Source organism: Microtus pennsylvanicus, chromosome 3 (assembly GCF_037038515.1).
Source record: "Microtus pennsylvanicus isolate mMicPen1 chromosome 3, mMicPen1.hap1, whole genome shotgun sequence".
NCBI classification, from domain to species: Eukaryota; Metazoa; Chordata; class Mammalia; order Rodentia; family Cricetidae; genus Microtus; species Microtus pennsylvanicus.
The window spans coordinates 134,054,255-134,080,225 of record NC_134581.1 but is presented as its reverse complement, the minus strand read 5'-3'; positions in this window follow the sequence as shown (position 1 = coordinate 134,080,225).

The window sequence follows — 25,971 nt, the reverse complement described above, 5'->3', positions numbered from 1 at the left end:
CACTTTATACCTGAGAAAACTGAGCCTCCTAAAAGTTCATTTATAGCAACATCCAAGTGTTTTATTTTGCTGTCTTTGATGGCACTTCCAACCAATGTCAACCTGCGGCCACAATTCCCCCATGGACATCTCAAGGAAGACACCATGCTTGCCTGTCTTTGACTCCTGGTATACCACTTGTTGCCTATGGTGTCTCCCTTGAGATTTCCATCTTTAAAATGGGGTAATAATACATTAAACGTAATGACCATTTAAAATTCTGCGGATTTAAGGGCTGGGGAAATGGCTCAGTTGGCACAGTGCTTGCTCAAGCATGAGAACCTGTCTGTCTTCAGACCCCCAGCACCCATGTAAAAGAGAGCAATGGTAGCACAATCTGTAAACACCAATGCTTAGCGGCTTTACTCTAGACAGATAGATCGCTGAAGTTCATTGGCCAGACAGCCTAGGAGAATTGTTGGGTTCCAGGTTCAGTAAAAAATTTTGACTCAAAAATAAAGTAGAAAAGAATCAAGATAGCCAGTGTTGATTTCTGGTACACACACACACACACACACACACACACACACACATACATACACACACACCTTGGCGGACATGTACAGACATACACATAAGCAGTACATACACCATACACAATAAATTCCATGTATGCACATACATTGAACATGCTTGGAACAGTTTCCCTTTGGAAGAGCTTTATAACAATTGGATATATCTAAAAATAGATAACTAAAATTATTCAAAGTACCTGTTCTACTATAAGTTCTTTACCTCTAAACTCAAGGTGTTACCTGTAATTATTTTGACTCTTCAGGTGGGTGCAAACAATGCTTCCCTTCCATGGACTATGGAAAACCTAGCTACTTGCCAGAGCATCCTTGAATTACCAAGAGTGCCTTCTATTTCTTCATTAGCTCATGCTCCAAGTGTCACTCTTTCAGATTATCCTGTTCTCGGACTCCTTTGTTGATTTCCATAGGGTCTCACATACGTTTAACTCAAAGGAATACCCACACAAATCATTACAAGACATTTGCATGAAGCTGTGTTGTAGGAAGCCGCCTGTTCTTTCCTGACTGCCCAGACCTGAAATAATCACACAGAAACTATATTATTGAAATCACTGCTTGGCCAGCCACTTAAGTATAATTGTTATCTGACTCTTATATCTTTAGCTAACCCTTTTCTATATTAGTTTACATTTTACCATGAGACTTGTGGCCTATCAGCAAGGTTCCATCTGACAGCTCACATCTTTCCCCTCTGGCAGCTACATGGCATTTTACTGACTCTGCCTACTCTCTCTGTATGTGTATATATATCTTCCCGCCTGGCTATATTCTGTTAAGTCATTGGCCAAAAACAGTTTCTTTATTAACCAATAAAGGCTGAGAAGTCCATGAACTAGACACTGGCTAATGTGTGGTGAGAGTTTTCTGTTTCATATGGCAGAAGAGGTGAGTGAGCCTCTCCAGGATTCCCTATAAAGGTATTTTTATAAGGACAGAGTCAGTGTGACATAATTACCTTCCACGGTGGCGTTAGGAATAAGTCCGAGCATGGGAGTCGGTCTTCCACTCTCAGATGGCACAAGACTCCCAAGTGCTTCTTTTTCCACAATGCCAGCAAATATCCTCTCCCCTCCCAGCCCTCAACAACAGCTTTAAAGATCTATCCAGAACTGAAGAGACCATTTCTTCAGTCAGTCACACAAAGATCTCTCTGAAGATTTGAAATAATCCCTTATTTCTCATCAAACATGACTGACTTTTTAATGGTGTGTGTATCTGTGTACATATGCATCCATCTCTTCATGTGTGTGCCCATACTCACAGAGGCCAGAGGCACTGACTGGGTGCTTGGAATTTGCGTTACAGGCAGTTGTGAACTGCCTGGCATGGGTGCTTGGAACTGAATTCCGGTCTTCTAAAAGAGGGGTTTGTGCTCTTAGCTGAATCATCTCACCAGTTCCTCTAAAAGACTTGAGAAAATCAGATTGGATTGCATTTAGTCTGGGTGGAGGAAATGCTCTATTTCAAGAAAACAGGTATATTTCTTCTATTTTTAATTCATTTTTAAATATGAACCACAGTTCCCCCTCCCTTCGCTCCTCCCACTCCCCTTTAAAGACTTCTATAGTCAGATTTTTCTTTTGTGAAGACAATAATGACGTGGAGACTTATTATTAATTATGAAAGCTTGGCCTTAGCTTAGGCTTTTTCCTATCTAGTTCCTATGACTTCAATTAACCCATATTTTGAAATCTATGTTCTTCCACGATACTCATCCCCTCATCTCTGGACTGCCCACCCTACTTCCTCCCGCATCTGACTGGCGACTCCTTTTTTCTTCTTCCAGAGTTCTCTCCCTGCCCAGAAGTCCTGCCTAGCCTCTCCCGCCTAGGTATTGACCACTCAGCTTTTTATTACACTCTGTACAGCAGTCCATCTTCACACAGTGTGAAAATATCCCACAACAGGCTTCGTGAGACCAATGGCCGATGACCAAATATCCTCTCCCTCCTTGTCAGTATGTGGGTAGGACCAGTGGCAAGGGGTACTAAACATATGTTATCTCTGTTAGCTCCTGCTTTATAACTGGAAGACTTAGATCCAGAGAAGTTAAAAGTACACTCAAGTCATCCAGTTGGGAAAAGATGAGAAGTTTTCTTGGTTATGTTAAAATACAGAATTATATTCACTTTGGAAGGTTGTTAGAATTAAAGGAATGCAGGAAAGACACTAATACAACACCCGGAAGGCTGAAAAGAAATACCAGCTGTAGTAATAATAATTAGCCGTAGTGATATCAGCGCCCAGCTTCACCATCTTTCCACACAAATCTGACCTCCCTTCAGCTTCATCCTAACCTCCTGCCCCCACATGCATTTTTGAAAAGCACTCTCTTCAAGTAGAAACTCCGAAATCAGGACTGAGAGGTAGCCTTGTGGTTAAGAGCACTTGTTCTTGCCAAAGGACCCAAGTTCAGTTCCCAGCATCCACATGGTGGCTCATAACCATCCATAATTCCAGGCCCAGGGGACCTGTTGCCCTCTTCTGAACACAGGTGGAGCAAAACACACATGCAAACCAAACATTCAAGACACATAAAAGAAGTCAGAATATTTATTTTTTTAAAACAGAAATCAGTTCCCTCATGTTAGCTATGTCAGCTTAGGCAAGAGGCTTACCCTCTCCTTAGCCATAGTCTCTCCATTATGAAACAGAAACCAGAAATTTCCATTTGATCAGCTCACATCATTATCATGACTACGCAGTGTAGAAATGTGAAGAATACAATTATCTTGATTGTATTGAATGCGGTAGGAAAACCTATCCGCTAAGGGTAGCACCATCTGGGCAGCAGCGTGAATTCATCATTCTCTTCCTCCTCCTCCTTCTGTCTTCTTCCATTTTTAGAGACAGGGTTTCTCTGTGCAGTCCTGGCTTTCCTGGAGCTCACTCTGTAGACCAAACTGGCCTAGAACTCAGAGATCCACTTGCCTCTGCCTCCTGAGTGCTGGATTAAAGGTGTGTGCCACCATGGCCTGGTAATGCCCCCACCACACACACCTACTCTTACCTAAGGATGCAATGTGCCCAGGAGCCTCAAATTCCTGCTGCTGTAACTTTCTCATCCTGGTAGACTGCAGCCTGGAACTGGGAGCTAGTACAAACCCTGTTCCCCTGAGTTGCTTTTGTCTGTTTTATCCCAGCAGCAGGAACAGACACTAAGACAGCACTTTATTTCTAAACCCGTGTTAGAACTGTAAGGAGATTTTGCTTTGGATGCTGCATGTTTGCTAATCTGTGCTAAAACAGAGGTGGTTCCTCTAGGGTGTAGTATGCCAGGCCACCAATGTTCCAATTAGCTTTTCTGTATTCAGCCTTCATGGTTTTTCCCCTCATGTGACACGGTACTTTCAAGAGTTTCTTTTTAAAAAACCCACTCGTATTAAAAAGAAAGCCTGAGACCCTTATCTCCACCAATCACAAATTTTCTTTTATTACATGAGAATGAATCTATACTACCTGACTGTGTTATACACCGTGCTGAGTCAAAAATGGGGTGTGCGGTGAATCTGTCAGTTCTGTGGTAGAAAGAACACCTACTTTGCCTCAATGTCATGAAAGAGTTAAACAATTTTTCAAAAAAACTTAGCAGACCTGAAAATGTCCACTTATACAACACACGCCTCACTTTGAAGGTGATTAATTCAGCTTAGCACTGCTCCCAGAAGGTCTTGTCTGAAATAGAGGCGACATGACATGCTGGTCTGAAAATTGTAGAGTTTGTCACCTTGGGTGCTGAAAAATCCAGGGACCATCAGATGAATTCCCAAGCTTTACTGTTATCCCAGAGAGTGAAGGACGAGGCATATTCCCATCACCTCACCCAGTGACAGAGCCCCGCTAAACCTAGGTGTTCTATTTGCACCAGTTGGGGATCATTGTTCGACTTCAGAGATCAGAGGTAGGTAGAGAGGGGATTGGACCCCTGCAAAAAAAAAAAGGTATTTCTTGAAAATCTGTTTCTCCTTGACCCTCCCCAGATCCGGGGATGCCAGGAAAGAGGGGAGACGAAGGGCTACCACAGACTCCTTTATACCATCCTCAAGGCTGATGTGACTGCAAGCCTCAGACCTCTCCAGATGGCTATGAGTGTTTCCGCTATGGTGGTTCCTGAAGCAGAGGACGTGCTGTCCCTCCCAGAGCCCGCCCCGCCCGCCCCGCCCGCGCGATGCCCGGTAGTAACCCCGAGGAGCAAGACGCTCAGCAGCCCAGCTGCCTTCAACCAGCGCACTCCTGGTTAGCAACCTAGTTGTTAGATCCGGCTCCTCCCGTTAAGTTTGCGCCCACGTGGCTTCTCGCCCGAGTGTGCTCTTCTGCCTCTGGAGTCAGCCTTGCTCTTTGAGGGACAGTGAACGGGGAGTGGGGAGTGGGGAGTTGCGGTGGGGGGAGGGGGATGGAGAGAGAGAGAGAGAGAGAGAGAGAGAGAGAGAGAGAGAGAGAGAGAGAGAGAGAGAGAGAGAGATTGAGAGAGAGAGAGAGAGAGAGAGAGAGAGAGAGAGAGAGAGAGAGAGAGAGAGAGAGAGAGAGAGAGAGAGAGAGAGGCGCAGCCGGAAGGCCAGCGCGATGGGAGAAGGGAGGGATGGTAAGTTTGTGGGATGTCGGTGGCAGGTGATGACTTGTGTAGAAGGGGGGTTCCCAGATTGCCCCACCAGGCCTGTGATCATGCCCAGACAGAAATCAGAACACGCCCATAAAGCCCACAGCCTTCGTTTCAGAGAGGCAAAGAAACCACCAGGAAATAATAAAAATAAAAGGCTCCCGACGCCTAGCTGCAGCCCGCAGCCAGCTCTGCGCAGGCGCGCGGGGTGCCGTGTCTGACCTGGAGTTACCCCGCTAGGCGGTCCCAGCCGAACTAGGTGAAAGGTAACTAGCAGGCGCAGCTGGGGCAACAGCCCAAGCACGCCTGCGAAGGGCCGGTCTTCTGCCTTTCCAGACTCAGCAAGTTTCTCTAAGCAAGCACTTCCTTCTGTGGACGTTGCCTGGGATAATGTAAAAATGCCCGAATGGAGACTTGGAGAATTCTTGTCACCTGGCTCTCTGTAAAGCAAATGAGGACCAGGAATTGTGCAGGGGTAGGAAAAACCAGGTGTGGAATAAATACTATTTATGTGTCTACCATGGTGTGAAGAGTATCACGTTTTCTTCATTTTAGAGAGCCCTTGGAGAGAGATAACGTGACCTCTTATTTATGAATTAGAAAATCGAGGCCCAAAAAGTTCTAGTAACCCAAGGGAAGGGTAGGACTAAGGTCCTTTAATGGCAGTGTGTTTTGCAAGGCTTCCCTTTAGACACCACTCCATCCGTTCTGAGGTCGCTACCTGCTGCCTTTTGGGTTCTTCGTTCACTGAGGGCAGACACCGCTCACCGTTGTTCAGTTTGCTCTATGCTGGAGTGAGCTCATAAAAAAAACACCCCAGGCTGCTTGAGAGAAGCCACAACTGTGTCTGGCAGGCTGAAGTGACTGCTTGTTCGTGACTTTCCCACAAAGCGTTGACATTCACTGAGCAGACGCGACTAGTGTCCAGTCTGGGATGTGTCCGGATGACAACAGGTGGAGAGCATTGAAGGAGGAGAATGCCTTGCTTCTCCTGGAAATTCTGCACCAAGTCTGGCCTTGTCTGCTAGGACTGCTGTGTCACACACGATTCCATAGTTATTTCTCATTGATCTAGAGCCTGGAAATCCAAGATCAAAGTACTGGCTGGCCCTCAAGCTGACATCTCTCTCGCTGTATGCTCACAGAGCAAAGAGAGGGAGAGAGAGAGAGAGAAGGAAGGGGAAGAAGGCTCTGCCAGTGTCCTGTAAGTTTAGAGCAGCTGGAGACATCTGGAAGCTGGCCCATCTCAGGCTTGGCCGCAGCCATTACCGAAGCCAAGGAGGGGAAGACAGGAACCCTGTTCCACTTTTCTTCTGTCTACTCCTTGTAGGCAGTTCCTCAGAACTGCAAGGAGCAGGAGAAGCAGGTGCCTTCTGCTGAAGGAGGCTAGGAGGCGGAGGAGAAGTGGGCCAGCCTCCTCCCACTCTCATCTCTCTCCAAGAATCTGTTCCCTTGAGTGTCTCGTCAGGGAATTGGAATGTCGCTGCCTGGTGGCCCCAACACTGTTGCTGCTCGGGCTGATTAAGACAAAGGCTGCAATTGGGCTCCCCTTGCCCGAGAGTAACCCTGCCTCCAAGCCTTGCTGAGGTGACCAGGGGTGAAGAGGAGGCTGTCAGATGCCTCTGTTGCCATTGGCAAGAAGATAGCTGCTTAGAGATTTGTATCATTGCTCTGTTGAGTGTCTCACATGCTGAGAGCTTTGAACGTACTAGGCCCTGAGCCGGACAGTTGCCATGGAATTCTCCTGTGACCCGCTAGCGTCTTATGCAATAATTGCTGTGATCACTGGTTTTGAGGCTCTGAGACGGTCATTCCTGATGTCACACAACCAGTGAAAAGCGTGGCTGAGACTCCGTTCCTTGCCCAGCTCTGCATCTTCAAATCTAACACACACTGGGAATTTGGAGAGCTGGTTGGGAAAACTATCTCTTGGTTTTTCCCCTTTTGTATCACGGGACATTTTTAGTGAAAAAGTAAAGCAAATGATGTCCTAAGCCTTCCAGATGGTTAAGCACTCAGTAGGGTTGTACAGGAAGCAGATAGAAGACGGAGAGAGTGAATTCTCTACTGCAACTGTGCTGGGCACATAATGTATTCACAGAGAATATTTCCCAAGTGATTGACTAAGGGGAGAGGAATTTATCAAAGTAGGAGTGGAAGAATTTCAGTATGAGATACAAATGTTTTAGGAAAACAATCTTGTAGTCCTAAGCTCACAAAGTTTATGGTGTCTTTGAACTACTGACGAAAGGTTTGCCTCCCCTAGAAGATTGTTGGTAAAGATACCCAAAGTGGATGCTGCAAAGCTCTCATCAACATCGCCTTCTGGTTCAGTTGCTATCTTATGTGTGATTTGTGCTGCTGGCTTCTCTTTGGGAAAGGCCTTTCATTGTGTTCATTAAGAGGGGAGGGGGAAGAGTTTCTGTAAGCCAAGGCTGGCCTTGAACTCCTCCTTGAACTTGAGTTTCCAGCCCGTGCCACCAAACCCAGCTAAAAGTTAATGCTCTCTCTGGGGTTTTAGAAAAGGCCTTTGTCTGGAGTCAAAGGTTAGAGGCTGGGTCTCCGTTCTTAGAGATCATCTCTCCGCACACAACTGGATCTCAGCAATCCTGCTTTCTCATATATATAAAAAGGTAAAGATGTTACTTAGAAAGGGTAGTTTTAAAGACAACAAGCCATGTTAATAATATGTGACATAAAATGGAGAAAAAAGAATTGATAGGTACAGAACACTTTTAATTTCAGTTAATTCTAAGAGACAGTGAGGAGTGTTGTCTTATCAGGGCAGCAAGCCTAGCCCTCTCTGGGTGAGAGGGAACGGATGGCTATATACTTAGACATCAGGAGAAGTGGCAGGGAGGCTTTTCAGGCAGCATAGTAGATAGTGCAGGGAGGTGTCCCTGCCTGGAAACAGTATAAAAACTCTACCCACATCTCTTGAGTCTTGGGTCTGAGCTACTGGCGCGTCTGCCTTTCCCATACTGAGATGTAATGTGTCGTATGGCTCTGGTGACCACGGGAGGAAAAAAGGTCTCTGAGCAGCCAAATGCAGCAGGGCTCTGCTGTCTGGTTGTGTTCACTGGTACCCTCCTAGCAGAGGCTGGTGGGCTCACAACACTCCGCACTTACTAAGTGTGCCTTAGAGGCCAGCGCCTGAAGTTTCAAAGTGGGCCCGATACAAATAGAGAAGACCCCAGCAGAGGGAACTTTATGCTTCAGTGTAGAGAAACCTACCACCCTGGGGATTGAGAAATACCCTGAAGAGATTCAAAAGCTGGGGTGTAGCTCGCTTGGTAGAGTACTTGTCTGGCATGGGTGAAGCCGTAGCTCTGGTCCCCAGCACTGCATAAGCCAGGCATGGCAGCACAGTTTTATAATACCAGCACTCTGGAGGTGCAGTCAGGAGGACCAGAAAGTGGTACACCGTAGGAAGTTTGAAGCCAGCATCTGCTAGTGATGTTTTCTCAAAAAGTGACAGGCACAGAGAGCAGGAGAGAGAGAGAGAGAGAGAGAGAGAGAGAGAGAGAGAGAGAGAGAGGGGAGGGAGGGAGGGAGGGAGGGAGGGAGGGAGGGAGGGAGGGAGGGAGGGGGAGGGAGGGAGAGGGAGAGGGAGAGGAGAGGAGAGGAGAGGAGAGGAGAGGAGAGAGGGAGAGAGGGAGGGAGAGGGAGGGAGAGGGAGTTAGAGACAGAAAAAGAGGGGCAAAGGTCAAGTGAGCACACCTGAATTTCCTGGAGCTAAAGAAACAGCCATGGGTTTGGCAAACAAACAGAGTGGGATCCCTCTTTGACCAAACCAAACACTTCCTTTCTTTACCCAGACTCTTGGGAGAAGGGTAAAAAACAATAGGAGTCTCTCTGGGTCATCTTAAAGGAAAGTGAAGGGGTAAATTGGGCCTTGTTTACCAGCTGTGTGGGCATGGCTAATCCCCTTCCCAGGGTGTTAGAAAAGCAAGGGCTTTTAACCTTCACCACAGTGTTTTTTTGTGGGGACTGAACAGGATGAAGGTAAATATACCAGTATAGCTCCAGAGAAATGGCAGCTTCTTCCTCTTTCCCAACAGAGTCATTGCCAAGTCAGAGGGCAATGTTCTACTGAGGCTGGTTCATCCGTTCCCAGCTAGCCTCACAGCCTGTTAGAAAAGGATAACCCTACATAAGAAGACCTTCAGGCCCCCTCCCTTCTAGACTTGGAAATGTCTTGCTTTCTCCCTTCTCATCCACAGAAAGACTTGTACAAGCGTTAGCCCCTTGGGAAAAACGAACTCCGTTAATTAAGCCTAACCTCATTCTGTCTGAAGGCTGTATTTACCCTCCCACACCACTGCTCTGCCTTGAGACTTGCCCTGGTCCCAGGGGCAGCATATAGGAGCTCAACCTCCTGGGGGTAAAGATGCAGAAGGACTGAGCTCTTAAAATCTGTCCAGGGAGGAAGACTCTGGTCCCCAGGAAGGTTGTCTTAAATAATTAGTGTGAGCTCCGTAGCCTCTTTGCGCCTGGTGATAATGGCAAGGACAATACCACAGAGGAAAGCTAGGCCTCTGAGGCACTTCCCCATCTAAAATGCAGACACGTGTCAAGGAAGCCTGGAGTCTTACCCTGACTGCCTTCTGTCCCTCTTCCTTCTCATTCCAATACATCCTACTGTATGGTGTGTGGGAAAATTTAATTCCCAGAGAACTGTTCTCTTTTGCAGAGCTAATTGTCCCTGGGAAACTTGGTTGGGGTTTTGAAAAAGGAAACAATAAGTCTGTTTCCAAATTGAGCCCATCTTAGTAGTTTGATGTTCCCCTGGGAGACACAGGAGAGAGTGTGGTATGAGGTAAAACCATGTCATATCTGTCAGCCGAGAAATTTGGATCTGTAGTTCATCCTTTGGCTGTCTTTGAATTATCCCCTTAGCCATGTAGACCCTGAAAGGGGAGGTTTTTTAAAACCAGAAACCAACATTTCAAGAAACTTCCAGTAAGACCTGCAAAACACTGATTTGTATTAAAATTTCAGCACAAGGGTTCATAAACTTCCGATAGCAAACCAGACTGGGGAAACTGTGTACTTGACATTAGTGAAAAAGATAGTCTTCAGTTCTGTGCCAACAGGTAAGCTTTTATTAGGTAGCATGTAGACGGAGACTGTGTTTTCGTTTCCCGGCTGCCCAGACCCAAATAATCACACAGAAACTATATTAATTACGGCATTGTTTGGCCAATGGCTCGAGTGTATTTCTAGCTAGCTCTTCCATCTTAAATGAACCCATTTCGATTAGTCTACATATTGCCACAGGGCTGTGGCGTTACCTCATCTTCTACATGTCCTGTTTCCTTGGCAGCTGGCTGGTGTTTGACCTGACTCCACTTTATTTTTCTCTGTATCTCTGCTTGAATTTCCCACCTGGCGTTACTCTGCTAAGTAACAGAGTAACTAAGCTGGCCAAAACAGCTTTATTCATTAGTCAATAAAAGCAACACGTATACAGAAGGATGCCCCACATCAGTAGCAGAAGCAACAAATTTCTATGTTTACTTTCATGTGCATATATTATGAGAACCTTTAAGTCAAAGACAGAGAAGAACAATGAATACAGTTACAAATGGACTTTTCTACGATGACACAAGTTGGGAATGGTTGGAGTCTTTGGACTTTGGTGGGAGGGACTAGTGAGTGGTATAGTCCTGCCGGGACTTCCTGTAGTCTAGGATCCTGTCTGTCTGTCCTTCAGCTGCTTCGGATGTTCTGTACTGACACCATGACTTCCTTTTCCAGGATTGTCCCATAGGGGTTTATATTCTGCATACCTGAAAACAAAGTTGAACAGATAGGAAGTTAAAATCCATGACACCTCTTCTTGGGGGTGGGTCCAGCTCTGCAATCTGGCCATGTTCCCAGGTTCTTCTTAGACCAGGATGGGACTAAACTTGCCTTGAAGTGATGTGTCTTTGCCTCCTCCATGCCCTGCTCTAGCCAGCTTCCCTCCTTCCTTTCAGGAGTCTTTGATGGTCTCTTTCCCCATACATACACTTATTCCTGTCTCATGTTCCACTTCTAGGAAACCTGACCTACCTCGAGAACGTGCATGTAGCAGGGCATGTAGCTGAGCGGCACAGGCAGGTTGGAGGGTTTGGTTTGTTGGTTTTGAGTCAAAGTCTTACTAGGTAGCCCTGACTGACCTGGAACTTGCTGTGTAGACCAGGCTGACCTCAAACTCACAGAGATCCATTTGCTTCCCTAGTACTGGGGTTAAAGGCCTGCACTACCTCGTGCCCAGCTACAAACTAGTATTTAAGATTATTATAATTAGGGTTATTTTAAAAAAAGTTTTAACAAGATCTCCTGAATAAATTGGGAACATGGGGACCATGGAAGAGGGTTTAAGGGGAGGGGAGAGGCAGGAAGGGGAGCAGAGAAAAATGTAGAACTCAGTAAAATCAATTAAAAATTTTGTTTTACAATGGCAATGGGTTTTTGATCCTACTGCACATACTGGCTTTGTGGGAGCCTAGGCAGTTTGGATGCTCACCTTACTAGACCTGGATGGAGGTGGGTGGTCCTTGGACTTCCCACAGGGCAGGGAACCCTGATTGCTCTTTGGGCTGACGAGGGAGGGGGACTTGATCGGGGGAGGGGGAGGGAAATGGGAGGTGGTGTCGGGGAGAAGGCAGAAATCTTTAATAAATAAATAAATTTAAAAAATTTGTTTTAAGGTCACAAACTATCAATAAATAAACTTTTAAAAATCATGTATACATTTTTTCCTGCCATATAATATATTTTTTATTTTGTTTTCTGAGACAAGGTTTCACTCTGTAGCCAATGCTTTCTTACAACTCACTATGTAGTCTAGACTAGTTTCAAGTTTGTGGGAAGTCCTCCTGTCTCAGTCTCCTGAGTGCTGGGATTGCAGGCTTTTATCTCCCATCTATTACATAAGCCTTTAACCCAGCAGTTTATAACAAGAAATTCAGTGTATAGATTGATGTTCTACACCCTTACCTAACCTCCCCTTTCTCTCTCTCTCTCTCTCTCTCTCTCTCTCTCTCTCTCTCTCTCTCTCTCACACACACACACACACACACACACACACACACACACATTTATTGTAACATTGTTTATGCTAGCCAAAGATGTAAAACAACTTAGATGTCTATTAATGGGGGATAGAGTAAATAAATAGCATTATAGTTATAAAAGAGAAAGAACACTAAACAGCCATTAGAAATAATGAAATAGTAATACATTAGATATGTAGCAAACATTAAATGGCACCCCATATATATGTGTAATTTCAGTCTTATATATGATTTTTAAATAGTTTAATTTCAATGAAAAGCAATGGCCTAAAATAAAAAAGCAATAAAAATAATGGCCTACCTGTGTCTTATGTGGAATTACTTTAAGGATGTATTGTTAAAAATTAAAGTTTTTGTATTCTTTCATTTTTGAAAAAAAATGGATGCTATCACAGACACATGAATTATTTCTATAACACAAATTCCTTAGAATAATATCCTAGAAACTATTAAGTGTTTCTATGAAAAGGAACTAGGTATCTGGGTTTCTTTGCAACATAGTAAACATGCTCATATTTTGTTAATAAGTCTGATTTATTTTTAAAGTATTATGTAGTATAGAAACTATATAACAAACAGAAAAATAAATAGCTCTTATAATCCTGTTCAGTTGTTAGCTTGTTGGCTCATGTCAAGAGTATAATTCTAGGGTCTGGAGAGATGGCTCAGAGGTTAAGAACATTGGCTATGATTCCAGAGGACCTGGGTTCAATTCTCAGCACTCACATTGCAGCTCGAAACTTTAACTACAGTTCCAGAGATCTGACACCCTCCCGCAGACATACATGCAGGCAAACACACCGGTCAATGCTCCTTAAATTTTTTTTTTCAAAAAGAAAAGAGTAAATTCTACTTTTAGATGTACCACTACTCACATTTGGGCTGGCTTCATTGTTGTCTTCTATCTAAAGACAGAATATTTCTCATAAATATCCTCACAAGGTACATGCATAGATTTTTATTCTAGTTTTTAAAATGTGTAGCTCAGGCTGGCCCCAGCCTCCTGAGCGCTGAGATTACAGGTGTACACCATCACTCCTGGGTTGCATTCTCAATTTTTTGACTTGGAATTTGATCCAAAGTATTTTTTATATCATTGACTTTATTCTCAGAATATCAGTTAGAACAACAGTTTCATTTTCTCCTATGTAAACACACACTATCTGTAGTCACTGCCCTGTTTTTAACTACTGAAGTTATTTCCTGACTTTTGCTATCATAAAGCACTGTTAGGTAGTTTTAGATATCTTCGTATATGTGTCTCTTATTCTCCCCTTAAAATTGATTTCTAGTTGTAAAATCATTGGTCGAAGAAAATAGTTTAAAAACTTATATATTACTAATAGTAATAATATTACTTCGTAGTTTATATGTGTTTAAAATCCCTACAGCAGTAGAAATGAGTGTTAAGGAGTCCATTGATATCGAATACAACTGCCTGCTGGCCTTTGGGGATGGACTTACCATTTCCAGGTTTCACAGCTCTGAAGTTACGTAGAAGGCCCCTGATGTATTCAGTAACTGATTACAGTAGGACTAGGGAACTGTCAAGACTGGTTTGAGGAGGGTCACCTAGCACCTGTGACTGTGGCTGGGAGCCTGGAGTCTGCAGTCAGGGCAGGGGCTTGAAGTCAGGGCTTGCTGGCTTCCTCCCACAGCATAGCTGCCTTTCAGCATCACCTACATCCATAGCTCCACCCTCCATCCATAGCTCCTCCATCCTCCACCCATAGCTCCTCCATCCTCCATCCATAGCTCCTCCATCCTCCATCCACAGCTGCACCACCTCCATCCACAGCTGCACCACCTCCATCCCTCTGCACAACTGTAGGCAGCAGCTGTTGCCCACATCCATCATCAGAGTGTACTTCCAGGTCAGCTTATGCTTTGGTTTAGTTGTTGTTTTATATCAGTAGTGGTGTTCTAATATAGTGCCAACTGTACTTCTGGGTCTTAATTTATTTTAAAATTTAGTTTGTTCCTATATTTATGAAGGGTCTCATTGGTTACTTATTTCTTGAGCTCCCAGCCTCTTTGTGTCTGCTTTCCTGGTGCTGGGATTATGGGCGTGCACTACCGTGCCCAGCTTCTGTTATTTATTTTCTGGAGGAAGTTACATGCAATGACCTCTGATCATTTGTTGTTTCCAGAGAGAGAGAGAGAGAGATGCCTGGAGTTTTCCGTTCTTCCATGGGAAATCAACAGGATTTGAGTGCTTTCCGCCTACAGAGTGTATGTCCAACAATGAGCTGGTGGTCTTTGTGTCTGTTTCGTACCCATGGTCTAGGTACATTTGGGACTTTTACAAGTGGACTTTGAACTAATTTAAGAAGTCTTTTAATCTGTAGGTTCTGGATTCTAGTACTGGATAACCCTGACTAGCTGATGGTCTCCAGACAGCTCATTCCTCTCCTTTCAAGGTTCATATCTTTTAAAGGAGATGTGGGCCTGGGATCCTAGAGCCTCAGAGTCTTGTGACATAAGAACGAGTGTTCCCAAGCTGATAAGATTTTGGAAACCTTAAAATAAATACAGCTTGTCCTGCTTTGGGTCTGACAGGATCATAAAGGAGGCTGTAACAAAGCAAGCATTTTCACAAACCTACGAGGTAGGCTCTGCCATTGGCACTAATCCACAGGGGCCGAACCTGAGGCATAACAAGGTACCCGGTTTGCACAAGGTTATCTAGCTAGTAGTGGGGTAGAGAAGATTAAACCATAGATAATCTGATTCCAAAATCAATAGCCACACTGCCTACTGCTAGTTCCAATTATGTCACAATAATCACATGTTCTGACTGGTGGAGCCTGCTTTGAATGAAAACGAGAAAATGAAATGTTATGAACTAATAAATATAATTCATTTGCTAAACAGAAAAAAGAAAACACCTTCAGAGGTTATAAAAAGAAAGGAAATGCTGGGCCTAGTTGAGTCAGAAGATACCTAAATGCCTGCCTCATTCTACCTGTTCTGTAAGGCTAAGGAGGAGATACGGCTATTTAGGAGGAAAAACAGCTCCCATGAAACCCCATGCTGAATGGTGCATATATATTCCTAGAGTAGCCAAAGCACTCTCTCTTTGCTACATGGTGCAAACAAGTTTTAGTTCCAAAACCAATAATAAATTTGATTCAGTGGACTTGGCTAATAAGAAATTTAAAAGTCCAAAGCAAGAGGGCCTTAACCTGCAATTTCATGGTTGATTTTTAGTCCACTACTATTAAGCTGGCAAAAAGTCACGCAGATATTACATAATGCCCATCAAAACATCTGAATTGCTTCAGGAACATTCTCTTCATTCCTTGTAGTATTTCTGGTGACAAGGATAAATATGGCTAAGGTGGAATATTTAATAGCAAGAATGAAAAATTAAGGGCAGAGCCCATGTTATTTTGCCCAGCAGCCATTACTTGCACAGTGCTGGCCCATGGCGGAAGCTCAGCAAACAGTTTTTGAGTGGATGAAAAATTCACCAAGATGCCTACTGGCCTCTAGAAAAGTCTCCATTCAGCTGCTCCCCGTCTTTGATGTCATGCGGTATCAATGGTACAGCCCGTCCTAAGTAGTCACATGCGGTAAGCCATTTTAATTGCTATTAAGGCGAGCCTTGTTTCAAAGTCTGTCTATGGAAGCAATACAATCACATTACTGGATTCCTATTCTACTTTATGTTTTCATCAGCTCTGTTGATTCTCAGCCTGTTCAGAGTTTGCATTTTATATTGCACATGTATGACCTTTCCCCCCCCCTTTGTCCTGATATCTCAGTGAAATGGAAAGGCCCAGATTTTAAAATGTGTTGTGAATTAATGGTTCCGAACTGTGTTTTATCTAGGGGAAGGCGGGATGACTTCTAATAACCCCGACTGATTTTAGCACTGACAATAGCCCTGCCCCCTCCATTGTGCAACCAGGGATGTGGTTTGCTGAGCAGGCCTATGCAAAAAAGGTCAAAACTGTATTGTGCGTTGTCTGCATGAGTCACATCCCTTGCTTCTTGCTCAAGAGAAGTGGATCTTAAGCAAATGGTGAAACACACTGCTGGGACCTTTGAGATGAATGAGCTGCAATTCCGGCTATCATGGAACTGGCTCTTCGTGGGGGACAGGGAAATTAAAAGGAAAAGAAAAAAAAACACCTGCAAATAACTATGATTAAAGGAAGAATGTGACCAAAGCACTTGGTTCCTCCTCACGGGAAAAACTGTTTGTAGTTAGAGGATGGTGTAGGCACCCCAAAACAGAGCATGGTGGCAACACCTATAAGCCCAGGGCTTTGAAGGTGGAAGCAAGAGGATCCAGAGTTCAAGGTCATCCCTGGGCTATATAGCAACTTGAGTAGATCTGGGCAGACACTTTTCTCTAAACACTTGCTAAGTTCTGCCACCTGCGGGTCTCTGCCTGCTACTAGGGATACAGAGATGAAAGTACCTCATTGTGTTCAAACTAGGTGAGAAAGCAAAACTTATTTTTTCAAAAAAGAAAAATCTCAATACACCCCTGCAAATCCTGCTTTAGGTTGAAGAAGAAAGCATCCCTGGAGCCAGAGCGTAGAGCAGCTACCGCTGCCTCAGGACCTGTGAGGATTTCTCAAAGGGGAAGTAAATCAAGTTAGGAAGAGAACGGACATCTGGCCACCCATAGCTAAGCAGGTCTGTGCAGAATCCTGCACACACGCTGTCCACTTGACTCCTGTGATAGTCCCGTGGGAGGCTTACTACATTTTCCTAGTTCGCTGATGGGAAAACAGGCCCTAAGTTCAGGAACTTAAAAATTACCCAAAGCATGGAGCTGGTAAGCAAAGAAGAAATGGGAATTGAACTCTGGCTGCCGTTGATGTCCTGGAGTTGCCCAAAAGGGAAAAGAAGAGACCTTTAAAAATGGAGTTTGGAGACTTAGGGATACAATGTGCTGCTCTATCCCTTGCTTAGGGCCGGGTTTCATCTCCAGCAAGGAGATAAAGAGAAGGAGGAGGGAATAGAGGGAGAACAGGAAGGAGGGGGGAGAGGGCAGGCATGAGTCTAATAGCTTACTCATAGGCTGGACATCAGGTAGACCAAGCTGTGGTGCTATGGTTTAGATAGGATTTTTATGTCCCTCCAAAGATTCCTAGTGGAGGCTTAATTCCAGGGGCAGCTCAGATGGGAGGTGGTTGAATTTAGAAGAGTTAAGAGGAGCTGAGTCTTTCCTTAAAGGCTACTCCTTCCACAAATGGCTGAATTTTCAGTAGAGTTGTAAGCAAATGGCACTGGCCCCTCCTATTCTGTGTTCTTGATTCCGGACACCATTCCTTGCCATCTCCAGCACACACTGCCGCCACAGCTACTGCCCAGTGATGAGATGCCGAGCTGCTGCCCCAATTTTCTTTAACTAATAAGCTAAATAAACCTCTTCTTTATGAGTATCTCCTTCCAAGTACTTCAATATGGTGATGAAAAGCTGGTTAATATGCAGAATAGATCTTCTGGCTTGCAGATTGTTTATCAATTCAGAATACAGTAGGATAACTGTGTATATATACCATGTATATATGCATATACTATACACAAGCACAGGTTTTTTATATTGGATATATATTTACCATTATATACTACCAGTGTCTTCTAGGGGTAGGATTCTCAAAGCAGTTTTAATTTGCATTTCCCTGATGGCTAATGATATCGAACACTTTTCTGAAAAGGATGGTATAGGATTTTGATTAGGATTGCATTGCATACATAAATTAATTGCTTTTGGAAGGATGATCATTTTCACAATATTGAATCTATCAATCTATCTTTCCATCTTCTGTATCTTCCTTGATTTCTTCCTTCAGAGTTTTAAAGTGTTCGTTGTAGATTTTTACCTCTTTGCCTTGGTTCCTCTGAAACTTTAGACTTGCTGGTAGTTATCCTATAATGTGGATGCAATCATAATTTATTCCTGCTATTCTTTATGATAGTTTTTCATTAGAAATACGTTCTAGATAATAATGAATATCATATTAATACTAATGAAACAGAACATAATATCAGCATGTAAGTTATAATTCTGCAACCGCTCTTTTACTAAAAGAGATAGTCTTGGGCTGGAGAGATGGCCCAGCAGGTAAGGGCACTTCCCATCAGGCCTGATGACCTGAATTCAAGTTCTAGGCCCCATATGCTGAAAGGGGAAAACTGAATCTCACACTTGTCACCTGACCTCCATATATTCTCAATGGCATTCGTGACCATGCACACACAATATACCCAGGACAAACACACAACCTAAAATAAAGTAAGTCGATGAAATTTAAAATTTTCAACATGTTTTATTGACTGAATAAATACTTCCAAGATTTTGACACTATTCCTATTGTTATTCCTACATTCCAGTTGACTCTGGATAGGGTATTCATTCCTAGGACCACTACTATAACAGCACTCAGTGTAGGTGTCTTAACGCACAAGCAATGTGTTCAGAAGTCTGAGCTCAACTTGTCAGCTCAGTTAACTCCTTCTGGAGATGCTGAGGGGAATCCCCCAGCCTCGCTCCTAGCATCTCGTGATTGCAGACTGTTGTCGGTGTGACTCACGTGTGACTCAGCGGGCAGCTGCGTCCGTCCTTCTGACTGTATTGTCACGAGGTTTCCTTCTGTGTGTCCTTCCTCATCAGGGCATCAAGTCATTGGCTTCAGGAGCCATTTCAATTCAATATGACATAATTTTAATTAATTATACTGCCACGGAGCCTATTGCCATGTAGCGTCACACACTGAGGTAATTCAATCTGGTTATTCTGTAAGTGGAGGGCCCACTTCGCAACTTCCATAATCTCTCCTCTGAACTCTTGGGAACGAATTAGATTTCGGTTTTCAAATGGAAAAAATCGTATACATTTTGTACCATTTAGTACTCCAGAAAGGTCAGGAACAATGTCCTATAATCAAAAACATTGTTTCTGAAGTAAAATATATGCAGATCTATGCCAAGTAAGACAAGGACAACAGTTTTGTTATTTTATGCCCAAGGTTGCTGCCAAAACTTTCAGAACTTTTGAGTGTTAAGAGATTCCGTGGTTCTGAAGGTAGCCAAGTGCCAGTGTTAAAATCCTAAGTTAAAAATGCACTTGAGGAGATGGTGAGAGCTGTCAGTGAAGCACTTCCCTCTCTAACATGAGAGCCTATGTTTAGTTCCCCCGACCTGTTGTAAAAAAAAAAAAGGCAAATGTATCAGACTTTTTCTTTTATAACTAGCTCTTAAATCATGGCCCAGAGACTTATTATTATATTAGTTTTGAATACTCAGCCAATTAGTTTTGATTGCTCGACCTTGCTTAGGCTCCTTCCTGGCTCTCTTTTAAATTAATATGTTTCTCTTTATCTACCTTTTGCCTCAGGGATTTTTGCTTTTCTTTCCTTATATCATACTTTCACTGCTCCTGGTGTCTGCTCCCTGGCAGCTGCCTGGCTGACCGTGAGCATCTCCCTCTTTTCTCTCCTCTCTTCTCTCATCACCCCCGCCCCCGCCACTTTTAAGCCTAGATTTCTACTCCTATTTATTCTCTCTGCTGGAAGCACTCTCTGTCCCTCTTCTGCCTAACTATTGGTCATCCAGCTTTTTATCAGACCAATCAGGTGCCTTAGGCAAGCAAGGTGAAACAAATGTCACACATCTTTACCAAATTAAACAAGAGCAGCATAAACAAAAGTAACTGTTGAAGGGAGGCCCCTCGTTTGTTTTCCCACTGCCCAGCCTCTCGAAATAATCACAATGAAACTATATTAATTAACTCACTGGTTGGCCCATGAGCTCTAGCTTCTTATTGGCTAACTCTTACATATTAATTTAACCCATTTCTATTAACCTGTGTATCACCACATGGCTGTGGCTTACCGGCTAAAATTGCAGCATCCGTCTTCGGCAGGGCTACATGGCTTCTCTCTCTCTCTCTCTGCCTCCTTTCTCCCAGCATTTAGTTTAGTTCCCCCTTCCTCTCCCTCACCCGCCTACCTAAGCTCTGCCCTATCAACAGGCCAAGACAGTTTCTTTATTCACCAATGGTATTATCACAGCATACACAGGGGAATCCCAATCAAGTAACACACTTTTACACACTTAAGGTAATATTCTGAAGCATAAACAAATGTAACACATCTGTGTCTAGTTAAAATAATATTCCACAATAGGCAGATTTTTAATGTCATCACTGTGAAGACAGAGACAGGTGGATCCCAGAGACTCACTGACCAGCTAAGCTAGTCTAGCCTAGCTGAATTCCAGGACAGTAACCCTGAAGCAGTGTGTGCTCAGGACCCTTTTAGCTCTGGTGTCTTCTTCTTCCTCTTCATTCTCTAGTCCTGATGGCGTCTTGCCCAACCTTGTGCATTGGCTGATGAGAGTCATTCTAAACTAGGTCTCCCAAGTTGAGATATGTGAACGGTGGCCATTTGTATGAGAATGTCTCCCATAGGATCAGGTATTGAAATACTTGGCCCCAGTTGGTGGTGCTGTCTGGGGATACTTAGGAGGTGCAGCTCTGCTGGAGAAGCTGTGTTAGTGGCTGGGAGAGATTGAAAGCCTAAGGCCTCTTCCTGTTTCTACTTTGTTCTCTCTGCTTTGTGCTTATGTTTGAAGATGTCAGCTCCTGCTACCTTGCCTGTGGCCTACAGGCGTGCTTCTGCCACGTGAGACTGCTGTCCCTCCAGAACTGTTAGCCAAAATGCATCCTTCCTTCCGTAAGCTGACTTGGTAATGGTGTTTTTATCACAATAACAGAAGATTAACTAGATGAGCTCTGCATGTGATTTAAAAGTTTCTAGTCCCATACTTTAAAATGTTATTCAAAATCCAATGTATATTGACCTTGCATGCTACATTGCAACCCATAGGCCAGATGTGCCCACTAGTGCAAAAGGGGCATGAATGTTATTAGGTAGCCAAGCACTTCCTGATTGGATCTGAGAATCCAGGCCTGGTATGGCAAACCTGGTCAAAAGCCTATGGCTAGAGAGGTCATAAGCTATATGGGGAACCTGGTATCTTACTTTACTGAATGGTCATTTTGTCTATATGAATGCTTATACCCACAAGTCTGTGCTGCGCTCAGCCTTAGCCAGAGAAGCGTCCTTTTGCAGTGGGTGGCAGTCAATGCAGAGACTCATAACTGGTCACAGTGCTGAGGGTCATTGACAATGGATGCTCACACCTAGATGGAGATCTGTATCAACCCCTCCAACAGTGCCTGGGAAAAGGAGAAGTAAGAGCTGGAAGGTGGGAGGAGTGTGTTAGGAGTTGTCTTTTAGGCATGACATGATTATTGTATTCATAAAAACAGCTATAGTCACCTGCCCAAGACCCAAGTGACACTAATTGGGTTCTGTGGGTTATAGTGTATTGTCCGTGCTACTATGTGTACTATGGTCCTGTAGCATCTGTACTACATGTACTACGGTACTATGCCTACAGAAATCCAGGTAAGGGGCTGGAGATTGAAACAAACACACAGAGACGTGTGTCATCCTTGAATTCCTCAAGAATGCCCCTTTATTATGTTCAGGGGCAGCTTATATAGTGCTCTGGTCACGCCCCAGCTCTCGGGATCTTTCAGCTACAGACCCGTCACAACCCACTCCCCTGCCATCAGGGTCTCATGCTCAGAGCAGCTGCAGGAAATTCAGAGTCTGGTGGTCTGCAGTCCCCAATTCTATAGCTGAGTGGAAGGGCACATGAAGGTGGGAGAGGACATGTTGGGTAGTCAGAAGTGGGAGTGTCAGGGAAGACGGGGTGGGTGTAATCAAGAAACATTGTATATGTATATAAAAGTGCCGAAAAGCATATATGAAACATTTTTAAAGAAGAGAACTGTTGGTGGGTCTAAGTGTAAATAAATATGCATTTATTATATTATATATGTCTTTGTATAAAGGAACCTGTTCTCCCTTACTTGTTTGAAACAGAGTCTTATTCTGTAACCCAGGTTAGCCTAGAACTCACTTTGTAATCCACTCTGGCCTCACCCTTGAAGTAATCCTCCTGCCTCAGCCTCCAGAGTGCTGTGAAGACATGTATGAGCCACTGCACCTGGCTAGAATCAGTGTTTAAAACATTTATTTACAAACCATTTCTGGCCGGGCGGTGGTGGTGCACGCCTTTAATCCCAGCACTCGGGAGGCAGAGACAGGGGGATCTCTGTGAGTTCGAGGCCAGCCTGGTCTACAAGAGCTAGTTCCAGGACAGGAACCAAAAGCTACGGAGAAACCCTGTCTCGAAAATCCAAAAGAAAAAAGAAAAAGAAAACCATTTCTGTGTTTATAATTCAGAAATTGGATTTTTTAAAATAGGGTCTCATGTAGTTCCTTCTGGCCTCAAACTTGCTATGTAAGCCCAGGATGGCTTTGAACTCCTAATCCTCCTTATATTTTCTAAGTGCTGGGATTCCAGGTATGAGCCACCGTGCCCAAAACAGAATCTGTGTTCTTGGTCACTTTGTTTCGTTCTCTTTGTTGGCTGAGCCACTGGTACATAAATAAAATTAAGAAACAGAAATTTAGCAAGATAGTTCTTCAAATTCCAAGAGAATTGGGAAGTGGTAGCCCAAAGGACACAGACGAAAGGTGAACCTTGAGGACATTATGCTAAATATAACACAGCTCCAATCACACAACAGAGAGAGCAGGACGCTAGCAGAGGGGGTAATGGGAAGATGCTGTATGAAGTCTGTAAGATGGAAAAGGTCCCGATATCTGTGCAACCTTGTGTTTCTACTTAATGCCGTTTACATATGGATAATTATAAGTTTAGGTGCCTCGTTACGAATATGTTGTTTGTTTTCATTCCAGATGAGGGAAGGGGAAAGGAAAAAAGAGGGCTGAGGAAAAAGACAACAGAGAAGAAAGTAGAAGAAATTCTGCAAGGAAATTTTGCTACTTTTAAAGAGGAGGTTAGGAGATTGTCCTGTGAGGTGCTCCAGGCCAGGCCTCTGTACAGGCACAAAAGAATTGGGTTGTTTAAGAAGGACATAGTGAGAAGTACAGTCTTATACTAGAAATTAGATCCCCACCAATATTCTGTGAGAGACCGGAATTAAAAATGGAATCCATTTTAATAACTGCGGAGATGAGTCTTATTTTTTTCTTTAACTGTGACCACTGATAGAATAAGCTGCCTGGACTTCAGGGATTTGTATAAAATATGTCCTATTATGTCCTCTCTGGAAATAACATGGTATGGAAGAGAAAAGGAGCAGGCTCTAGGCAGAGTGGCACAGGCTATGAATGCCTCTTAACTATGCCTATGACTTTGAGCAAGTACTTGGGACTCTATTCTTCAACTATAACACAGAAGCCATTGTATATATCATATGAGGTGTTAGGCATACTGACCATGAATGAGATTATATACACACATATGATCACACCTATAGAGACTAATGTCTATATAATAAACATGATTCTTTTTTATTTTAGAATGCACACAGATTAGAGAGTCTGTTAGGGTTGCAAGATGCCAAACTTCAGAAATCATTCTGCTGAAGAGAAAGGACTATGTTAATTATTTTGCAAAAATAGAAAAAGTAGATGGCTCCAATGCTCCAAATTTTACAATTTCACACTGCAGTTCAAACCCCTCAAGCTCTTAAATTTAAAAGTTCCGTGTGCAAATTAAAATTCCAATCAGATCAGTAAAGATTTGAAGAAACAAGTCACACACTGTACCAGGAATGTGGAAAAATACGACCTTCATAGACTGCAAAAGGCAGCGTGAAACATCATGTAGGGAATTGGACAAGATCTATCAGAATTTTAAATGAACATTTCCCGATGAGTTTATTGAGCTCCCTGTAATTGTGCCTCACGAAGAAATGATGTTTGCATAAGGGAATTTATTGCAGGATAGTTTATAAGGCCCAAAGCCTGCAAACAATATACCACTCAAAATGAAACTGACCAAATCATAGAAGGCACGTCCATGTGGCTGGCCGTACAACCCTGTGTAGCACGAGGTAGAGAATGTCCCCAGAGACAGTCAAGATGCTGTGGTCCTAGGTCCTCCCCCCTCCGTCCATATCAAGGAAGGTGAACATCCAAACTGGCTAGGCTCCCACCAAGCCAGCACATTAAGTAGGATCAAAACCCCGTGCCATTGTCCTTGGCGTCTCATCAGCCCTCATTGCTCGTCATGTTCAGAGAGTCCGGTTTTATCCCATGCTTTTTTAGTCACAGTCCAGCTGGCCTTGGTGAGCTCCCAATAGATCAGTTTGGATGTTCACCTTCCTTGACTGTTAAGCTAGCATTCGTTGGGTAATACACAACCCAAAAATCAAGCATAGTGAATGGTGCCGCCCACAGTACCACATCTATATAAACAAGACAATTCCAGATGGTAGGACCACAAGCCAACCTGGTCTAGATAGTTCTTCACTGAGACTCTCTGTCCAGGCGATTGTACATTCTGTCAAGTTGACGATTAAAACTAACCATCAAACTCACTGTACATTTTACGTGTTGTACTCAGAGCACGAATATATATATTCAATATAATAAGATGACATTTTTAAAGAAAAAAAATCAATGTAGGGCAAATAATTTGAGTCAGACGCCTGGGTTCACTGCCTGGATGATTGCAAATGAGTGACTTTTCCTCTTTAGTTTGTTTCCTCAGAGAAATATTAGAGGCTGTTCCAACATTATTATATTAGGGTTAATTGCTTACAGGTAATATGATGCTTCATCATGTCTTTCTGTTTAAGCACAAAGTATTGGGAAATCCAGCTGTTCCCATATCAAGGTCATTGGCTGGACTGGAAACTGTCTTACATTTTGGATTGAGGTCACAAAGGGCCTTAAACAGTTAAGAACAAAACAGAAGATGCAGTGGTTCCACACTTTGCTACATATTGATGAGTTTTGTGACTTGAATGCCTTGGGGTTATCATTCTTGTTGGTGACACTCATAAGCCCCTATCCAGAACAATGGGAGGGAGGACGGGGACCAGTCAGAGAACGCAGTGGTGGTATAAATAAGGAGGTGTCCTACGTCTTGGCAAGGGCAGTGCTGGGTCTTCAGAGGGGACACTTTGAAAAACAGTAGTAGCAGGTATGACCATTTTCAGCACTAGATGAGACTTTGCATTTCAACTCACTAAACCTTATTCCACCAGGAAAAAAAATCTTTGATAATGATTTTGTTCATGCAATATGTTCTGACCAGTTTTCCTTCCCTCATCTCTTCTCGGGTCATCCCCACATCCCCACCCGTCTAGCTCCACACTTTCTTTCTCTTCCTTAGGGAACAAATAAACAAAAGACAGAATGAAAACAAAGAAAAGGCACAAGAAATATATACGCAAATAGACACGCACCAAAAACAACAAAAAATTAACTCATAAAAACATAATATCGGAAACCATAGTATATAAACAAAAGACTAAAAATCTTAATAGCAGTCTTATTAAATGTCCTGGACTAGCCAGGTGACTCAGTAAATCACTTGACACCAAGTAATGGCTTGAGTTGAATCCCTGGATCCCACGTGATACAAGAAGAGAACGATCCACCACCAAGTTGTCCTCTGACCTACACACAGACACACACACGCGCGCACACACACACACACACACACACACACACACACACATCTAAAAAATAAAATAAATGTCATGAATTAATCTTCCACATCTATTCTTTTAGATACTGGTCTGGGTTTTACAATTCTGGATTCAAGGCCAGGCATGGTTGTATATGACTTTAATTCCAGCACTTGGGAGGCAGAGGCA